This window comes from Oryctolagus cuniculus, chromosome 10 (assembly GCF_964237555.1).
Source record: "Oryctolagus cuniculus chromosome 10, mOryCun1.1, whole genome shotgun sequence".
Classification (NCBI taxonomy): domain Eukaryota; kingdom Metazoa; phylum Chordata; class Mammalia; order Lagomorpha; family Leporidae; genus Oryctolagus; species Oryctolagus cuniculus.
Genome location: NC_091441.1, coordinates 17,102,614 through 17,118,999, shown reverse-complemented (window position 1 = coordinate 17,118,999; position 16,386 = coordinate 17,102,614). Strand labels below are relative to the sequence as shown.

At 41.2% G+C, this 16,386-nt stretch overlaps 1 protein-coding gene and 1 long non-coding RNA gene across 5 annotated transcripts in view; one reads left to right on the top strand and one right to left on the bottom strand.

Annotated features, from left to right (window-relative positions):
- The window catches only part of CDH20 (cadherin 20), a 245,448-nt gene that overhangs the window by 105,602 nt on the left and 123,460 nt on the right, over nt 1–16,386 (top strand). The gene's annotated exons all lie outside the window — the stretch shown is intronic.
- LOC103349393 (uncharacterized) overlaps nt 12,172–16,386 on the bottom strand; it is a 126,484-nt gene continuing 122,269 nt past the window's right edge. The window contains exons 4-5 of the long non-coding RNA XR_007921425.2: nt 13,255–13,305; nt 12,172–12,698 (exon numbers count right to left, since the gene is read on the bottom strand). This is a non-coding gene — a long non-coding RNA (uncharacterized lncRNA). The remainder of the gene's footprint in view (nt 12,699–13,254; nt 13,306–16,386) is intronic.

Genomic DNA, 16,386 nt, shown 5'->3' with positions numbered 1-16,386 from the left:
GCTCTAGTCCTGCCTTTACAGTTCCCTCACAAACTATCAAGGGTGTTGCTTCTTCAGAATGGCAAGAACGGCACGTAGCAACAGGGAACAAATTCCAGTTCCTCTGGAAAAGCTGACTTGGGGTTGTTTCCTGCCAACGCAGGGGCAACGAGGAACCCAGTGATTTTCAGCTAAATAATCATAAATTACATCTTCCTGTAGTGTCCATATCATAAGAAGAGCTCATTTTCCAAGGTTCTTTTCAAAAATCTATATACTACCACACTTACTGTGCTTAACATTGAAAATAACAAAAGAAGCATACTGATTTGGGATTAATGTGGTTTTAAGTCCATTCATTCAAGACTTTAATCAGGATGGTAATACAGAAAATAAAATCATGATATGTACTGTTAAATTAACATGAGCGGTTCTTTAGCTCTATGGGAGAAAAAGTGATTTCCTGCATAAGTTTGAAGATATAATTAAACATATATTTCATTTCTCTTTCAAGAATGTTCTTTTGAGCCCACCTGATACAGCTGTGGGGAAAGCAGTGGGCAGCTTCCGGGAAAAAGGAAAACTATTTGGTTCTTTATAAGCTGCTTTCTGGTTTTTCAAATTTTATTTTCATCTTTCCACCTTGCCTTCTTTGTCTGGATATTATTTGAATTAGAAATTAGTGTTTTACTGGAAAAAATGTTGCTACAAGGAAAAGAATTAAATAGCCATAGTAATGAAAGCTCCTCTAATTGCTTTCTAGTTAGCCAAGCATTTCTGTTGACCCTTGCACTGTGTTTCTGGGCAAAGCTGTTATTAGAGAAAAACTACATAGTTACAACTGCAAATTACTTTCCTTAAAGAAATAAAAGCTCCAACTATTTCTACATCTCAGAGAAATATAAGTGTTACTGAGCATGGGAGCCCAGATTCTGAAAAAGATCATCACACTGAGAGCTTTTGATTATATCAGATTTAATAGGAAATTATTCACAACATATATCAAAAATAAGAACAAAAATGCTAAATGTTACATTTATATAGTAAGTATATTCATAGATTTATGAATATATATTTATTTAAATAGTCACATTTTATGTCGTATAACTAATAAGTATGAAATAGCCTGTAATTTATAAATAAAACTGCCCATGACTCAACTTACTTACTTACCCTATGAAACAGCAGGAGAAAATATGTTCCAACAATTACAATATTTTGCTTTGACTACATGTTCATATGGGAATTCTCTTCGGCACATAAAGCAATATGTCTTTCTATCACTTTCCCTTATTTACTATGCTGAGTCTAAACATTAAAAATTAGCAAAGAAAAATTTTTTGGTGTATTTGAAACATTTGCAACTCTCAAAAACAAGTAATCCAATTTTAAATGGACAAAAGATGTCAATAGACTTTGCTTAAAAGAAGACATATGCATGGCCAACAGATTTCTGAGAAAAATGCTCAATACCACTAATCATCAGGGAATACAAATCACAATCACAGGAGAGGCCACTTCACTGCAGTTGGAATGGCTGTTATCAAAAAAAAAAAAGGGGGGGGGGTGGATGGGCCTTTGGCTGGAGCCCCAGGAGAAAGAGCTGCAGAGGACCTGGAGCCAGAAGTGGAAGCTAACCCTTGGAGGTACTGGAGTTGCTCCAAAAGGCGCTGAAGGACACTGCCCTGGTGTTGGAGAGCTTTAAGAAGAGGAACAATTAAGGAGATTGGCATCCTCAATCATGCTTGTTCCAAGCTCAAGCAGCAGAAGACCCTCACCACGGAAGACAAGGGGGCTGAAGCCAGGCTGGGCAGCCAAGCCCCTTTGCATGCACTTAGCAGTCTGAGACTTAGGTCCATGATCTTACCTCAGATGCAATAAAGAACTGCAGGACAGAATGCGGGTAAAGTTCAGCAGATAAGCAAGATTTACTTGCAAGCAAAGCAAAAGTACACACTCAAGAAGTGCAGCTATACTCAATAGAGAGCTGCATTCATCAAGATTCAGGTCCATCGCTTTATATGACCTAGCGGCACAGTGGATGGTGTTTTGGGTGGGGTCTAATTGAATATTCATAAGGGGTGGATGCGAGGTGGGATTTGAGTACTGTCCATTCCTTGCCCTTTTCTGGAAATCTCAGAAGTGTCATAGCGGCTCTGGTGCTGGCATCCCATATGGGTTCCAGTTTGTGTCCCGGCTGCTCCACTTCTGATCCAGTTCTCTGCTATGGCCTGGGAAAGCAGTAGAAGATGGCCAAAGTCCTTGGGCCTCTGCACCCACATGGGAAACCGGGTAGAAGCTCCTGGCTCCTGGCTTTAGATGGGCACAATCTCCAGCCGTTGCAGCCATCTGGGCAGTGAACCAGTAGATGGAAGACGTCTCTCTCTCTCTCTCTCTCTCTCTGTGCCTCTCTGTAGCTCTGCCTTTTTAATAAATAAGTAAATCTTACAAAAAATAAGTATCATAGATCAGGTTCATGATGGGAGTAGGAGTGTCATCCATGGTACTTTTACAAATGATTAGTAAAAAGTCATCATAGGGCACAGCCGGGAGCCATGTCAGTTACTTATAGCTGGACTGGCTCTAAACAGTGGTTTCACAGAAGCTGAGGTTTCTACTGCACAGAAAGGGAGGCAGGACAGCAGGTGGGTCTCCAGAGAGAGCCTGGAGACCTCTGGCTCCTAAAGAGCTACCTCCTTACCTGTATCAATCTGACCTGCACTGCTCAGTGTCCAGAGGAGAGGGAGGACCATCTGGGCTCCTGCATTCCCCCACAGAGCAGAGCAGATGTGCCTGCTCAACCAGAGGCTTTAGGTTAGGAATGAGACAAACACAAATATAGCCCTCCTCAGCTCTAAAGAAGATACTACAATGAGTTGTTCTGTGTACTTTGATTCTTAAACATTGGTGTAAATAGATTTTTGTATTCATACACACACATGCACACGCACAGAGAAAGACAAAAGGTAACAGGCTGTTGAGGTAAGGATGTAGAAAAAAGTAATGCTTACACACTGTTGGTGGGAATGTAAATTAATACAGCCACTATAGAAAACAGTATGAGGTTCTTTTAAAAATTAAAATAAAACTACCATATATTTCATCTATGCCACTCCTTGGTATATACCCAAAGGGAATACCAAAAAGACATCTGTACTCACATTTTCATTGTAGCATTATTCACAATGAACTAGATATGGAGTTAACCTAAGTATCCATCAGTAGCTGAGTGAGTAAAGAAAATGATACCAAGTATGCACAGTAGAATATTATTCAGTCATTTAAAAAGATGAAGGCCTATCACTTGTGACAACATGGGTGGACCTAGAAGACACTATAATTACGTGAAACAAGCCTACAACAGAAAGACAAATGCTGCATGATCTCACTGAAATGTGAGTTCTTAAAAACTTAATTTCATAGAAGTAGAGTAGAAGTGGTTACCAGATGCTAGACAGGAGAGGGGAGAGGGAGAGATAAGCAGAGTGAGGTAAATAGGTACAAAATTACGGCTAAGAAAAACAAGTTAACAAGTTCACTTTGCACAGTATTATGGCCAAGGTCAAAATTAATGTATATTTCAAAATAGCTAGAAAAAATATTTCAGGTGATGGGTACATTGATTACTGTCATTTGATCATTATATAGTTTACACATGTATCAAAACATCACATTGTACCCTATAAACTTGTATAATTATCATGTCAATTAAAAATAAAATATTTATAATGCATGTCAATTAAAAATAAATATTTATAATGCTTCCTTCCCTTCTTCTAGGCAAGGTAACTGCCCCAATGTGGCAGGAAAAAAAAGAAACACAATTATTGATTTTGTATCTTAGGATAGGTCTTGTGGACAGGTGAGTGACTTCTGTACTAAATAAAACCTCAACTTCATCATTATCATTTGGTTGTACTGCTTTCTGTTTGTTTCACTGAGGACATTCAGTGACTTAGTTCCATGAGAAAAGTGGGACAAGGTCAAATGTTGGAAGAAGATGTGAAGAGTAGACCATACAAAATGTGGTCAACAGGCTCAGCTCAGCATTATGGACGCTGAGAGAGGAAATAAAAGAGCAGAGTGGGAATGCTTTGGGGAAGGTCTCCTGCTCAGGGTCTCTCGTGCCAGCCCTGCTAGTGCAGTCTCCATCAAAACTCTGGGTCAAAACCAAGACACAGCCTGGAACTTCTTCAGTCTTGAGCTTCTCTAAGTGTGTATGTGGATTTCCTTCTGGCTGTAAAGAGTCCACTTCTCTTGGATTTACGTTAGGCAGTACACACCCATTAATCTGCACGTCAGAACTAATTCATCCACCAGGGTAAACATCCTATCTTCCCTCTACCCTGACTGTAAATGTAATGGACCACAAGTTTGAGAATCTATTAAATCCATACTGATTCCATCCAGAAACCTCTGTCCTTTATTTTTCATGTAACAGGCCTATGCTGCATTATAGAATAGAGTCAGTAAGAGCCACTGTTATAATCATTACATATTTCAGACTTTCCACTCTCTGCTTGTCCTTACACCTCTCCTCATAAAAATAACTAAACCCAAGGCTTTGTGATCTGTTCTATAAATCTGAAGAACTGGGAAGCAGTCCTATTATTTAATGTACATTCTCTATATTTCACTTTCAAATGCCAGAAAACGGGTTGTCTATGTTTCAACTCCGAATGCTATACTAAATGCTTTGAATACTATAATGCTTTATAGTTTCCTAAAGTCCCAAAATGAATTAAATGATGTAGCATTTCCACAGAGATAACTGTCTCATTTTGAAAGATTTTTATCCTTTTCTACAGGTTTGCAATTTTTTTCTAATTTTATCTTCCTCCTAGTGTCTGGCAATATACTCTTTTTGGTCTAAGCTGTTCTGCAGTCCTTAAAACATGATGTCCAGCACTGTATTCAACACAAACTACAGCATATGTGAAGATGTCTTTCAACTCATGTTTAAAATGCTATGAAACTGGAGACTTGCTTGCCATCCTGTGCAATGTTTACTAAGTGGTAGGCCAATAGAAAAACAAAAGCACTTCTCTCTGGACATTGGGCAGTATAGGAATATTAGTACTGATTATTATTTGTGTCTACATTAGAGTTAATTTGCTCTAGGTAAGATACTGCCCTTCCCAATCAATACAATACCCATCAGGCTATGGAGGCTTATAAAATATACAGTGACTACTGAGATCTCATCCATCTAGACTTCTGTATATACTAATTTTATTTAATGTAAAACAGCACTGATTTAGGATACGTCAATGTAGCCTGTGAAATAGAACATTTCCCAGAATGCATATTCTTTTTGACATTTGCTTTGAGGTTGCCTTCTTGATATGACTGGAATAATATTGGAATCCAACCACACATAAGAACTTTATTTATCTTCTCTATTTACAACTTTCTATTTATACAATTTTAATTTATATATAGCTTCTTCCTCCTTCATATTATTTTTCCCAGTGATAAAAGTAATTATACAAGAATCCAGCCTTGGGCCATGCCACAAGCATTTTAAGTTATTTCTCAATATTCTTGTCCAAATTTTTTAACATAATAAAAAAGTAAATCAATGATAGAATTAATAATTCAGTAATGGGGTTTCTAAAATATCTGCTTTTACTTAATGAGGAGGGGGAGTTGCCCCCACCCCTATTAGGATTTAGCCCTAGGTTTAGCACCAGGCTTAACTCCAGCTCTAGCTCTGGCTCTAGATCTGGTTCTAGTTCTAGCTCAGGCTCTAGCTTGAACTCTAGCTCTAGATCCAGGTTTAGGTCTAGGTTTAGCTCCAGGTCCATGTCTATGTCCAGCTGTAGTCCAAACTCTGGCACCAGCTCGAGCCTCTTTCTTTCCTCCCTGACTCTTAGAAACATGTTACTAAAATTAACAGACAAAGCCTAGGATGGTACTTTGAGGGGAAGCCTAAAGTCCTAGAGATGTTTATGTCAGACTGTAGAGTCTTGTTAAAGTTCCCTCATCTGTGTTCTTCAGGTTTGTTCTCAAACAGAAGATGGTCAAGAAGTATTGAGAACTTCCAGTAAAAACTGTGTAATTGCCCCATAAATAGAAAGTATGCCCCCTGCCCTAAGAGAAGAGGAAGCTTGGAAGGAGTCAGAGAACAAGGAAGTGGAGGAGTGAGGCACTGCTTAGGGGCAGGAGCATGAATGGTGCAGTGCCTTCCTTGCTGTCCCTCAGCTAGTCATGAGCAGGTGACCACAGCAAGACCTGCCTGGAGTACATTGACTGCAGCACCCTGCAACATTCTGGGCCCCCACTGAAAATGAGGATAGAGAATCCCTTTCACAGGGCATTGTGAGGATTAAATGAGTTAACATACAGAAAAGGCCTAGCACAGAGGAAGCTCTTGCTAAATCATTTTTTTTAAGAAATATAATATAGCATACAAGGGGGCATAGGACATAAAATTTAGAAAATATCTGAAAATGGTTTTTTAAAGCCTTAGGGGAGGAGAGGAATTATATGCAGAAAATGGTGTTCTTTATATTCTCAAAAAAACAGAAAATTCTAATGGGCCTAGCAAACTGGCCAGGGAGTAGTTTGGGGCTTATTTGCTTGTTTTGCTTCTCAACAAACACAAGTAAGAGTCTCTAACACCAGCCTCGCAGGTAAGTAGGTGCCTTTGTATGGACACAGGCTGCATAGAAGTAAAACATCTGTCCACTGTCTTCCCCATTCTCTCCATGACAGGACTATATTGCTTGTCCCACAAGGACCGGCTTAATGGCCTGCATCAGCAGCATATTGTGTGATTCATTTTCTGTGCAGGGAAGTCAGTCATCATTTTAATAAACATTTGCAGTCACTGCTCATCTCTGCTGCAGTGTTCCTGTGACATGTCCTCATTGTTTTGTTAGGCAGCAAGTGTGTGTGCTCTGTCAGGACATCAGCTGGCCCTGGTGATCTATGTGGTGGCTCCAGCAGGGAAATTAAAGCCTCAAACAAGGAAGCACAGTGATTCCATCTACAGGCAGTTGAGCAGGGACCTGACGAGACCACAGTGACTGAAACATGGCTGAAAAGTAAACAGTGGTGGAGGGGGCCCAAAGAAAATCAGGAGTCAGACAGGAGGGAGACGAGAGCTCTAAAGAATTAAGAGAATGCCATTATTTTTGCTAGAGGGTAATTTGGGATAGAGACAGGAAATAGAAGAATCTGAAAAAGTCTGGGCAATTTAGCTCTGTCCTGGAGAGGGTATGCAACTCTCTGCACTCCCCTAAGTTTGTTTTGTATCTGTAAAAATAATAATGGCCAATACTTAGACAGCACTTACCATATGGCAGACTCTATTATAATTGTTTTAGTTGTGTCAGCTCATTCTATCCTCAAAAAAGTTGAATGAAGTAGATACTAAAATTTTTATCATAATAACCTATTTTACAGAAAAATAAGGAAAACAGATGAAGTCATTTGCCTGAGATCACCCACCTACACAGTGCGGAACACCAGGATTCTATTTTAATAATACCATAAATATGAAATAACGGAAAAATGATCACATGATTGATGTTGATGAAATATCAAATTAGTAACCAAAGTTCTAAATGCTTTTCTGTACTTCTCTTATTGCTGACCAATTACAAACAGTTCACAGATGAGCACTGGTCCATCCATCACAGGGTCTATTACTCCAGACTCCTCTCTAGCTCTATAGTACTGAAGCAAAAATTTTGAAAAGCTATCCAACTTTTCCCCTTTTCTACAAAAATTGAGTTCCAAAGGATGTTAAAATTAAACCTAAAGAAAGCACCCGACACAATACCAGCTTTATGTTAGACATTTTCCATTCATTGACAAGCTTTGTTCAGCACTTTGTTTCTGGTCTTGTATTGATGTCAAAGATATAAGAATGAAGATTCAGTCCCCTCCACAAACTCATACTCTAGTAAGGAGGACAAAAATACAACAGATGCTACAAATTGATACAAGTGTTGATGGCATTTAAACCTGTAAAAGCAAAAAGAAGGTATGTTCTTTCTTCTCTTCCCTTGAGTGCCTTTCAAGGAATAAATGGAATGAACTTTGTCTTTCCCAAGTCATCCTTTTTACCCACTGAGTGTAGGATAGGGAGATGTCAGAGAGGTATAAAAATGGAATCACCAGCAAAGTAAAGCATTACCTAGGCTCTGTCCTTGCTCATGCAACAGCAGCTCTGACCCTCTCTCACCTGAATGCTACTATCATGGAGGTCTGGGTGGCCCCACATGTCTCATGTGTACCTCATAATGAATCCTCTGGCCACCCATGGGACATCAAGGGCTATTTTACTGCTACTTTGCTGTGGTTCATCATAATGTCTCCTGCTTTGCATGCACGGAAATGACAGCTCGACCACAGATGGCTGCTAGTCTCCCATGCCTGACAATGATGTTTTGTTACAGAGTAAGGAGGTCCATTTCCCATCACCATAGAAGAGCCCCAACAACACCGATGTGTCTCAGTATCTCAGCTCTCTTTAGTGTCTACCTGTTCTTCCATTGTGCTTCTCACTGCCCTTGTATAGAACTCAGGTCTCCCCCCATTTAATGTATTAATCATTAACTTATATCAGTATAGACTAGTTGATATTTTTTCCATACTTTGGGTTATGACCCAAATTGTTCCAGATTTGGCCACTGGGAGTGCATTTCAGGCTGGCTTGACATACCCTCATCATTTGTTTTTTGAGCACCCTCTTACTTTCTGGCACTACAATACCCTCCAGATTTATCTTGTGTGTTTCTTTCCTTCGTCCTAGAATCCACTGTTTCTTCAAATGTCCTGGTTCCTTTTACTGGAGAATGGTGCTAGAAACCAAAATCTGGTCACTAGATGTGCTCATCACTATAGTGGTCATATTTCCATGCTCTTTGGGGGACAGAACTAAGAAACTGTATGTGTGTGTGTGTGTGTATGCACACATGCAACTCCCTCACACATGCCAACTGATATGTGCCTGTGTATCTACAATTATTTTTTTGTGTATCTGTATCTCTATTAAGCTCAACAGGACTTTATTCTTATGGCTTTGACTCTCACCTGCACGGTTTGTTTTAGCTTCCCATCCAGCTTATCTGAATCTCCCACTCCAACAGTGAAAAACCTTTCATCACCTTTGTCTAATCCTAAGAAAAACATCAGACAAACTCACATTGAAGGACAGTCTACAAAATACTTGACCAGTAGTGATCCTAATTGTCAAGGTCATCAAAGACAATCAAAGTCTGAGAAGCTAAGGAGACATGATGACTCAATGTAGCCTGGCTGGGACAGTCTGGTTGGGATCCTGGAACAGAAAAAGAGTCACTAGGTAAAAACTTAAGGAAGCCAAAATAAATAGTGGATTTTAGTTCATAATAATGTATGAATATTTGTCGCTCCCCCTCTTCGTGGAGGAACGACACAGGACCCTGCGTTGTTCTTTCGTCTGCTCGGCCCTCCCCGGGTTTGCTGCTGGTTCTTCCCGGGTTGGCTACCGTCCCTTCCACCTCCGTGGAAGGGCGGTTCCCCCTGCCACATTCCCCACTTCCGTGGGGGAGCGGCACACCGCCGGCCGGCTCTCTCGGGGGCTGCACAGGTGTTCCCCTTAGATGTTCCTGATGCATGTTGTCTCTCTCCTCCTTTATAGTCCTTCCACCAATCCCAACTCTGCTACCCACACGCCGAGTATGCTGCTCTCCTCCAATCAGGAGCAGGTCCTACAGTTTATTGGTTGAACTGGAGGCAGCTGCGTAGAAGCTGTTTCTCCCTTCTCAGCGCCATATTGTGGGAGAGCAGATGCATAGAATAAGTCTTAATTCCAGTAACTTAGTCCAGTCCGGGTTGCTCCCCACAAATATTGGCATATTACTTCTAGTAAGTGTACCATAGTGCAAGAAGAAACTGGATACACAGAGAACTCTATACAACATTCTTGCAATTTCTCTAAAAATCTAAAACAATTCTAAAGTACGGTACTTGTTAAATCTTTAACAAAAAAAAAAAAAAAAAAAAAAAAAAAGCCTAGAAACCCGGCATATAAAAGAGTCTAGTAAATGGAAGCTCTGTTATCTTAAACAGTGATTTTGCCAGTTTGAAAAGTGAAAAAGAAATATTTCTGTTGTTTTAATTTGGATTTCTTTTGTGGCTAATGAAGGCTATACTGTTTCTTTTTTCTTTTTTCTTTTTTTCTTTTTTTTTTGACGGGCAGAGTAGACAGTAAAAGAGAGAGAGAGACAGAGAGAAAGGTCTTTCTTTTTCGTTGGTTTACCCCCTCAATGGCCACTGTGGCCGGTACACCATGCTGATCTGAAGCCAGGAGCCAGGTGCTTCTCCTAGTCTCCCATGCGGGTACAGGGCCCAAGGACTTGGGCCATCCTCCACTGCACTCCCAGGCCACAGCAGAGAGCTGGACTGAAAGAGGAGCAACCGGGACAGAATCCGGCGCCCTGACTGGGACTAGAACCCAGGGTGCTGGCGCCACAGGCAGAGGATTAGCCTATTGAGCCGCGGCGCCGGCCATACAATCATGATTTATGTCAGCTGTCCCAGCTAATGATCAGCATGAACTCCTTATATTTATTTTTCAATTAATAAATTAAATTAATGAATTTATTTAGTCGAAAGCCAGAGGGACAGAGAGATGAGAAACCAAGAGAGATCTTCCATCTGCTGGTTCATGCACTTCCCAAATGGCTGCAACAGTCAGGTCTGGGCCAAGCAAAAAGCCAGGAGCCAGGAGCCAGGAGCTTCCTCCTGCTCTCCCACATACATGGCAGGGCCCCAGGTACTTGAGCCATTTTCTGCTGCCTTCCCAGGCACACCAACAGGGAGCTGGATTAGAAGCAGAGCAGCCAGGGACTTAAACCAGCACTCCAACATGGGATGCCAGTGTGTTGCAAGCAGTGCCCTAATCTGCTGCACCACACCAGCTCCAACCCCTTACATTTAGAACTATGGATTCTAGGCCAGTGTTGTGGTGTAGCGGGTAAATCTGCCGCCTGCAATGCTGGCATCTCATATGGGCACTGGTTCGAGTCCCAGCTGCTCCACTTTACATCCAGTTCCCTGCTTACATGCCTGAAAAAGCAGCAGAAGACGGCCCAAGTCCTTCGGCCCCTGCGGCCACTTGGGGCCCTGTATCCAGCTCCTATGTCCTGGCTTTAGTCTGGCTCAGCCCTGACCATTGCAACCATTTGGGGAGCAAACCAGCAAATGGAAGATCTCTCTCCCTCCCCCTCCCCTTCCTTTTCCCCCTCCCTCTCCCTGTCCCTTTCGTTCTCCCTCCCTGTTACTGCCATTCAACTAAATAAACTAATTCTTTAAATTAAAAAAGAAATATGGGTTCTGTGGTCACCCTACTATGTCCTGGTGCTGACCTGACCACAGGCCGTGTGTAGTCTCCCACATAATTGTAACCCTGCCCCTTGCTCTACACACCTAGTACCAAAAACACACCTTGGCAATTAAACAGGGCAAGATTTTTGCTAGATAATAGTGCTCTGCCAGAACACTCAAAGCATTTTGATAAATGTCTCCCTTTGGAGGAGATAGAGCCTTTCATATAAATTAGTACTGAGCTGCCCACAGCAGGAAAGAACACAGTGTTCCTAATATGTAAAGGGCCCTTCCCAAAGCCTTGTTAGGAAGGACATTTTCCTCTGCTCCAGTGTACCCTGTTGGACTACACTCCATGGTCCCCAGCAGGAGACATGGTGATACAGAGCTGCATCCACACATGACCTTACCCATGTTAGGGACTTCTGGCTTCCTGCCTCCGTCGTTTCCCCTCCCCTCCCCTCCCCTCCCTTCCCCTTCGAATTCTTTCCTTTCCTTTCCTTCCCTGTATTTTTACTTTCTCTCCTTTCCTTTCTCCCCCACTCCTCTGCTTTGGCAAGGGGAAGTTGCTGATGTCTCAATTTACTACTCCCCATTGCTTATCAAGCAAATAATCTAAGTTCCTTGAAGAAAATTAGACTGTCGCTCCCCGTCTTCATGGGGGAACGACACTAAACCCTGCCTAGGCTTCATATCCGAGTCACGGCACCATTATGTCGCTCCCCCTCTTCATGGAGGAACGACACAGGACCCTGCGCTGTTCTTTCGTCTGCTCGGCCCTCCCCGGGTTTGCTGCTGGTTCTTCCCGGGTTGGCTGCCGTCCCTCCACCTCCGTGGAAGGGCGGTTCCCCCTGGCCACCTTCCCCACTTCCGCAGGGGAGCAGCACACCGCCGGCCGGCTCTCTAGGGGGCTGCACAGGTGTTCCTTCAGATAGATGTTCCCCTTAGATGTTCCTGGTGCATGTTGTCTCTCTCCTCCTTTATAGTCCTCCTCCGCCAATCCCAACTCGGCTGCCCACACGCCGAGTACGTTGCTCTCCTCCAATCAGGAGCAGGATCAGCTCCTGGAGGTCATCACTCAAGTTGGCAAGAGGCAGCTGTGTAGAAGCTGTTTTCTCCTCTCCCAGCGCCATATTGTGGGAGAGCAGATGCATAGAATAAGTCTTAATTCCAGTAGCAGTATAGTCCGAGTTGCTCCCCACATAGACAATACACATAGGCTTAAAAAAAGTTCCACCTCACAGAGACAATTAACATTTGTAGGTATCTATTCCTCTATTAAGGGAAACGTAACCATGTAGTTAGCACACATTGGCTGTGTGACCTTGAATGAGACACATACTGGCTATGTCACCTTGAACTAGTTGCCTCACCTCTTCAGGCCTCCGTTTTTACATCTGTGAAACAAGAATAAATTGTATTTTTATTTCTATTATTGTGATAGTCTATATTTTTATATCAAGTTTAAATAACATGATGTATATATAGTATGGTACCCAAAACAGAATAGCTTTTCAATAAATGGTAGGTGTTATTAGTTTACAAATGTTTTGTCAAATGTAAGCTCAGGGCAGGCACTATGGCATAATGAGTTAAGCCTCTACCTATGGGGCTGACATCACATATGGGTTCCAGTTTGAGTCCCAGCTGCTCCAATTCTGATCCAGCTCTCTGCTATGGCCTGGGAAAGCAGTGGGCCCCTGCAACCACATGGGAGACCCAGAAGATGCTCCTGGCTCCTGGCTTCATATTGGCCCAGCTCTGGTCATTATAGCCATCTAGGGAGTAAACCAGCAGATGGAAGACCTTTATGTCTATCCATTTCTGTCTGTAACTCTACCTCTCAAATAAATAAATAAAATATTTTTTTAAATGTGAGCTCATACAAACTCCAATATGTGTTTCTGGTGTTTTGACAACAAAATACAGAACTCTTTGTAATGAAATATATACCGGTATTATCATTTTTGGTGTTAATTTCTTTCTATTGACAGCATTTTTATTCTGGAATATAATGAGAACAAATATATGTTAAGGAAGAAAGAACATCATATATCACCACTAGACATCCTTTCAGCATTGTCATTTCCCTAGAAATCATCACAATTTTTTTTATTTCAGTCACAGATGAAAATGGGGCCACTTCAAAATAAAACCATGAAGCCAAAGATATCTTTGGCAGCCCTTTATTATTGTGAGCGTGAACAACTGAAACCAGATGCACCCTCTGTGGCTAGGATTGATCTCAAGACCTAATCAGCTCTGAGGAACAATGTAAGCTAAATATAGCACTGATCACTAAAATGTGCATCGAAGGTGTTGTTTGCTTCACTTTATTCGGTCAGTTTCTTCTTTCAGCATCCTCTGCTCTACTTGGGGAAATGATGTTGTTCTGGCCAGTGTTGTCTGTGTTGCTCAGGAGCAGAGCTAGGCTTGCATTGGCTTTCCTAATTGAGAAGGAAGAACCCAGGAAATAGCATAGAAAATATAAAAATTTCTATTTCCTCTTAGAAAACAAAACCCTGGAAATAAATTCAGGGGTATAATCAATGCAACACAGAGAAGGTATTGAGTTCTTGGGTGTCTGACTAGATATCGCCTGGAGAAAAGGCTAGGGGGTCTGATTATTTGGAAACACATATATGCATATATATCCTTTTAGGTACCCTAAATACTAGTGTTAATAACCCTTTGCACTGTGACATATGATATAGTTCACAAGTAGTTTATGTTTCTCAAGATATTTTCATTTAACATTCTTTATTATTAAAATAGCCCATGGGTGAGCATTTGGCACAGTGGTTAATACACCACTGGGATACCTGCATCCCATATCAGAGTGCCTGAGTTCAAGTCCTGGATCCACTTCTGCTTTCAGCTCTCTGTTAATATACATCATGGTAGGCATCAGATGAAGACTCATATACCTGGGTCCCTGGCACACATGCAGGAGACCTTGATTGATTACTGGGCTCCTGGCCTTGGCCTGGACTAGCTCTAACTGTTGTGGGCATTTGGGGAGTAAATCAACGAATGCAAAAACCTTTCTCTCTTTCTCTCTCTCTCTCTCTCTTTCTCCTTCTGTTTCTCTTCCTCTTTCTCCCATCCCTCCCTCCCTCCATCCATCCATCCCTCCAACCCTCCCCCTTCTAATAAAATACAATAGTCCATGATATATAGGAACCAATTAAAGGAACCTTGAAGATATAAATTGTTTTGTCAGTTGCTAGTCCATTTCATCTTTTAGAAGTCCCCCGTGGGGCCTGCTAGCCCAGGAGCTGGCATTATAGGCCATGATAGATACCTGTTGAACTGACATACAGTAAGTTACCACCAAGTGTGGCATAAAGTTCTATATTTAGTGTACAGGATATACGGGAAAAGCATCTTCAAAGTACCCTTCAGAATGCAGCACACTGAGTCACTGCCTGTCAAGTACCAAACACTGCATAGGAGTTTAGCCAGCTGATCTCATTTCATCCCCTTGGATTCCTATAAGCAGGCTTTTCTGGGGGGAACTGAGGCCTAGAAATGTCGTATCGCTTACCTAGGAGTCACACAGCGAACAGCTGGCAGAGTCTGACACTTAACTACCTCTCCCTGCTGTAGAGCTCATCCTATAGCTGCCCATGGGCCATCACTCACCATCATTCTCCATTTCTGCAACACTTCTCGCCAATCCCTAAGCAACCATTACGTTACTTTCTGGATCTATAGATTTGCCTATTCAGGACATCTCAATTAAATGAAATCATGGAACACATGATCATTTGTCATTTGCTTCTTTCACTGAGCATACTATTTCCAAAGTTTGTTCATGTTGTAGCACATATTAGTACTTCATTAATTTTTGTTTCTGAATATTATTCAATTATTTGGATATACCACATTTTATTTATCTAATCATCAGTTGAACATTTTGGTTGCTTCCTCCTTCTGCCTACTAAGAATTGTATTACTATGAACATTTGTGCCAAAGGACTTGTGTTGACATATTCTTTCAATTCTCTTGGGTAAACACCTAAAAGCAGAAATGGTGAGTGATTCCATCAATAACTTTTGAGGGACCACAAGACTATTGTTCAAAGCAGGTGCACCATTTTATACTCCTACCATCTCTGTAATGAAGGTTCCAGTTCCTCCATATCCTTCAACATTATTTGCTGGTGTTTTTTTTTTTTTTTTTTGACCATCCTAGTGGAAGATGTGAAATGCTATTTCACTGTGGTTTTGATTTGCATTTCCTGATAACTAATGAAGTTCAATTTTAGAAAGCCTTATTTGATATACCTGTAAAACATCTACAAAGTACCTAGAAAATCACCTTTCAGTTTAGCAGAAAGTCTAAACTGGAGACAGATCTTGTGTTTACATTTGAGAGTCATCAGTGTAATAATCTAAAAGAAAGCACTTGTATTTGTGGGTGTTTTTTGGCACTGTGGTATTAGATGGAAACTCCTTGGGGCAAGGGAGTCCCCCAAGAATCTCAGATTGTACCATGTGAGTAACTACCTCAATTCACATCCAAGACTAGCCTTGACTTAGAAAATTTTAATCAGGCTTTTCCCACTCTGTGTTATGTCTAGACTCTGATAACAGGAGGAGCCACACAGTTAGTGATTAAAAGTCCCACTTGTGGCTCTGAATGCAATAAAAAAAAAAAAAAAAACTCTTGCACAATAAAAAAAAGCTTTCACAATAAATAGCCACATGATTTAGTGCCTTTTACTTAACCTAACTCTCAGTTTACTTTGCTGTATATGAGTAATAAAACATCTTTACTTAATATATACTAAATTGATATTCTGTATATAAAGAGACTTGAAAATGAATCTTGATGCAAATAGAATGGGAGAGGGAGCGGGAGATGGGAGGGTTGTGGGTGGGAGGGAAGTTATGGGGGTGAAAGCCATTGTAATCCATAAGCTGTACTTTGGAAATTTATATTTATTAAATAAAAGTAAAAAAAAAAAAAAGAAATGGGAAAAAAAAATGAGTACCTGTATCCTGATTATTGAGAGGAGGAAAAAAAGAAATAGAATGGGGCCAAACACATAGTAGTCATTCGATAGATAATGGTTGTTG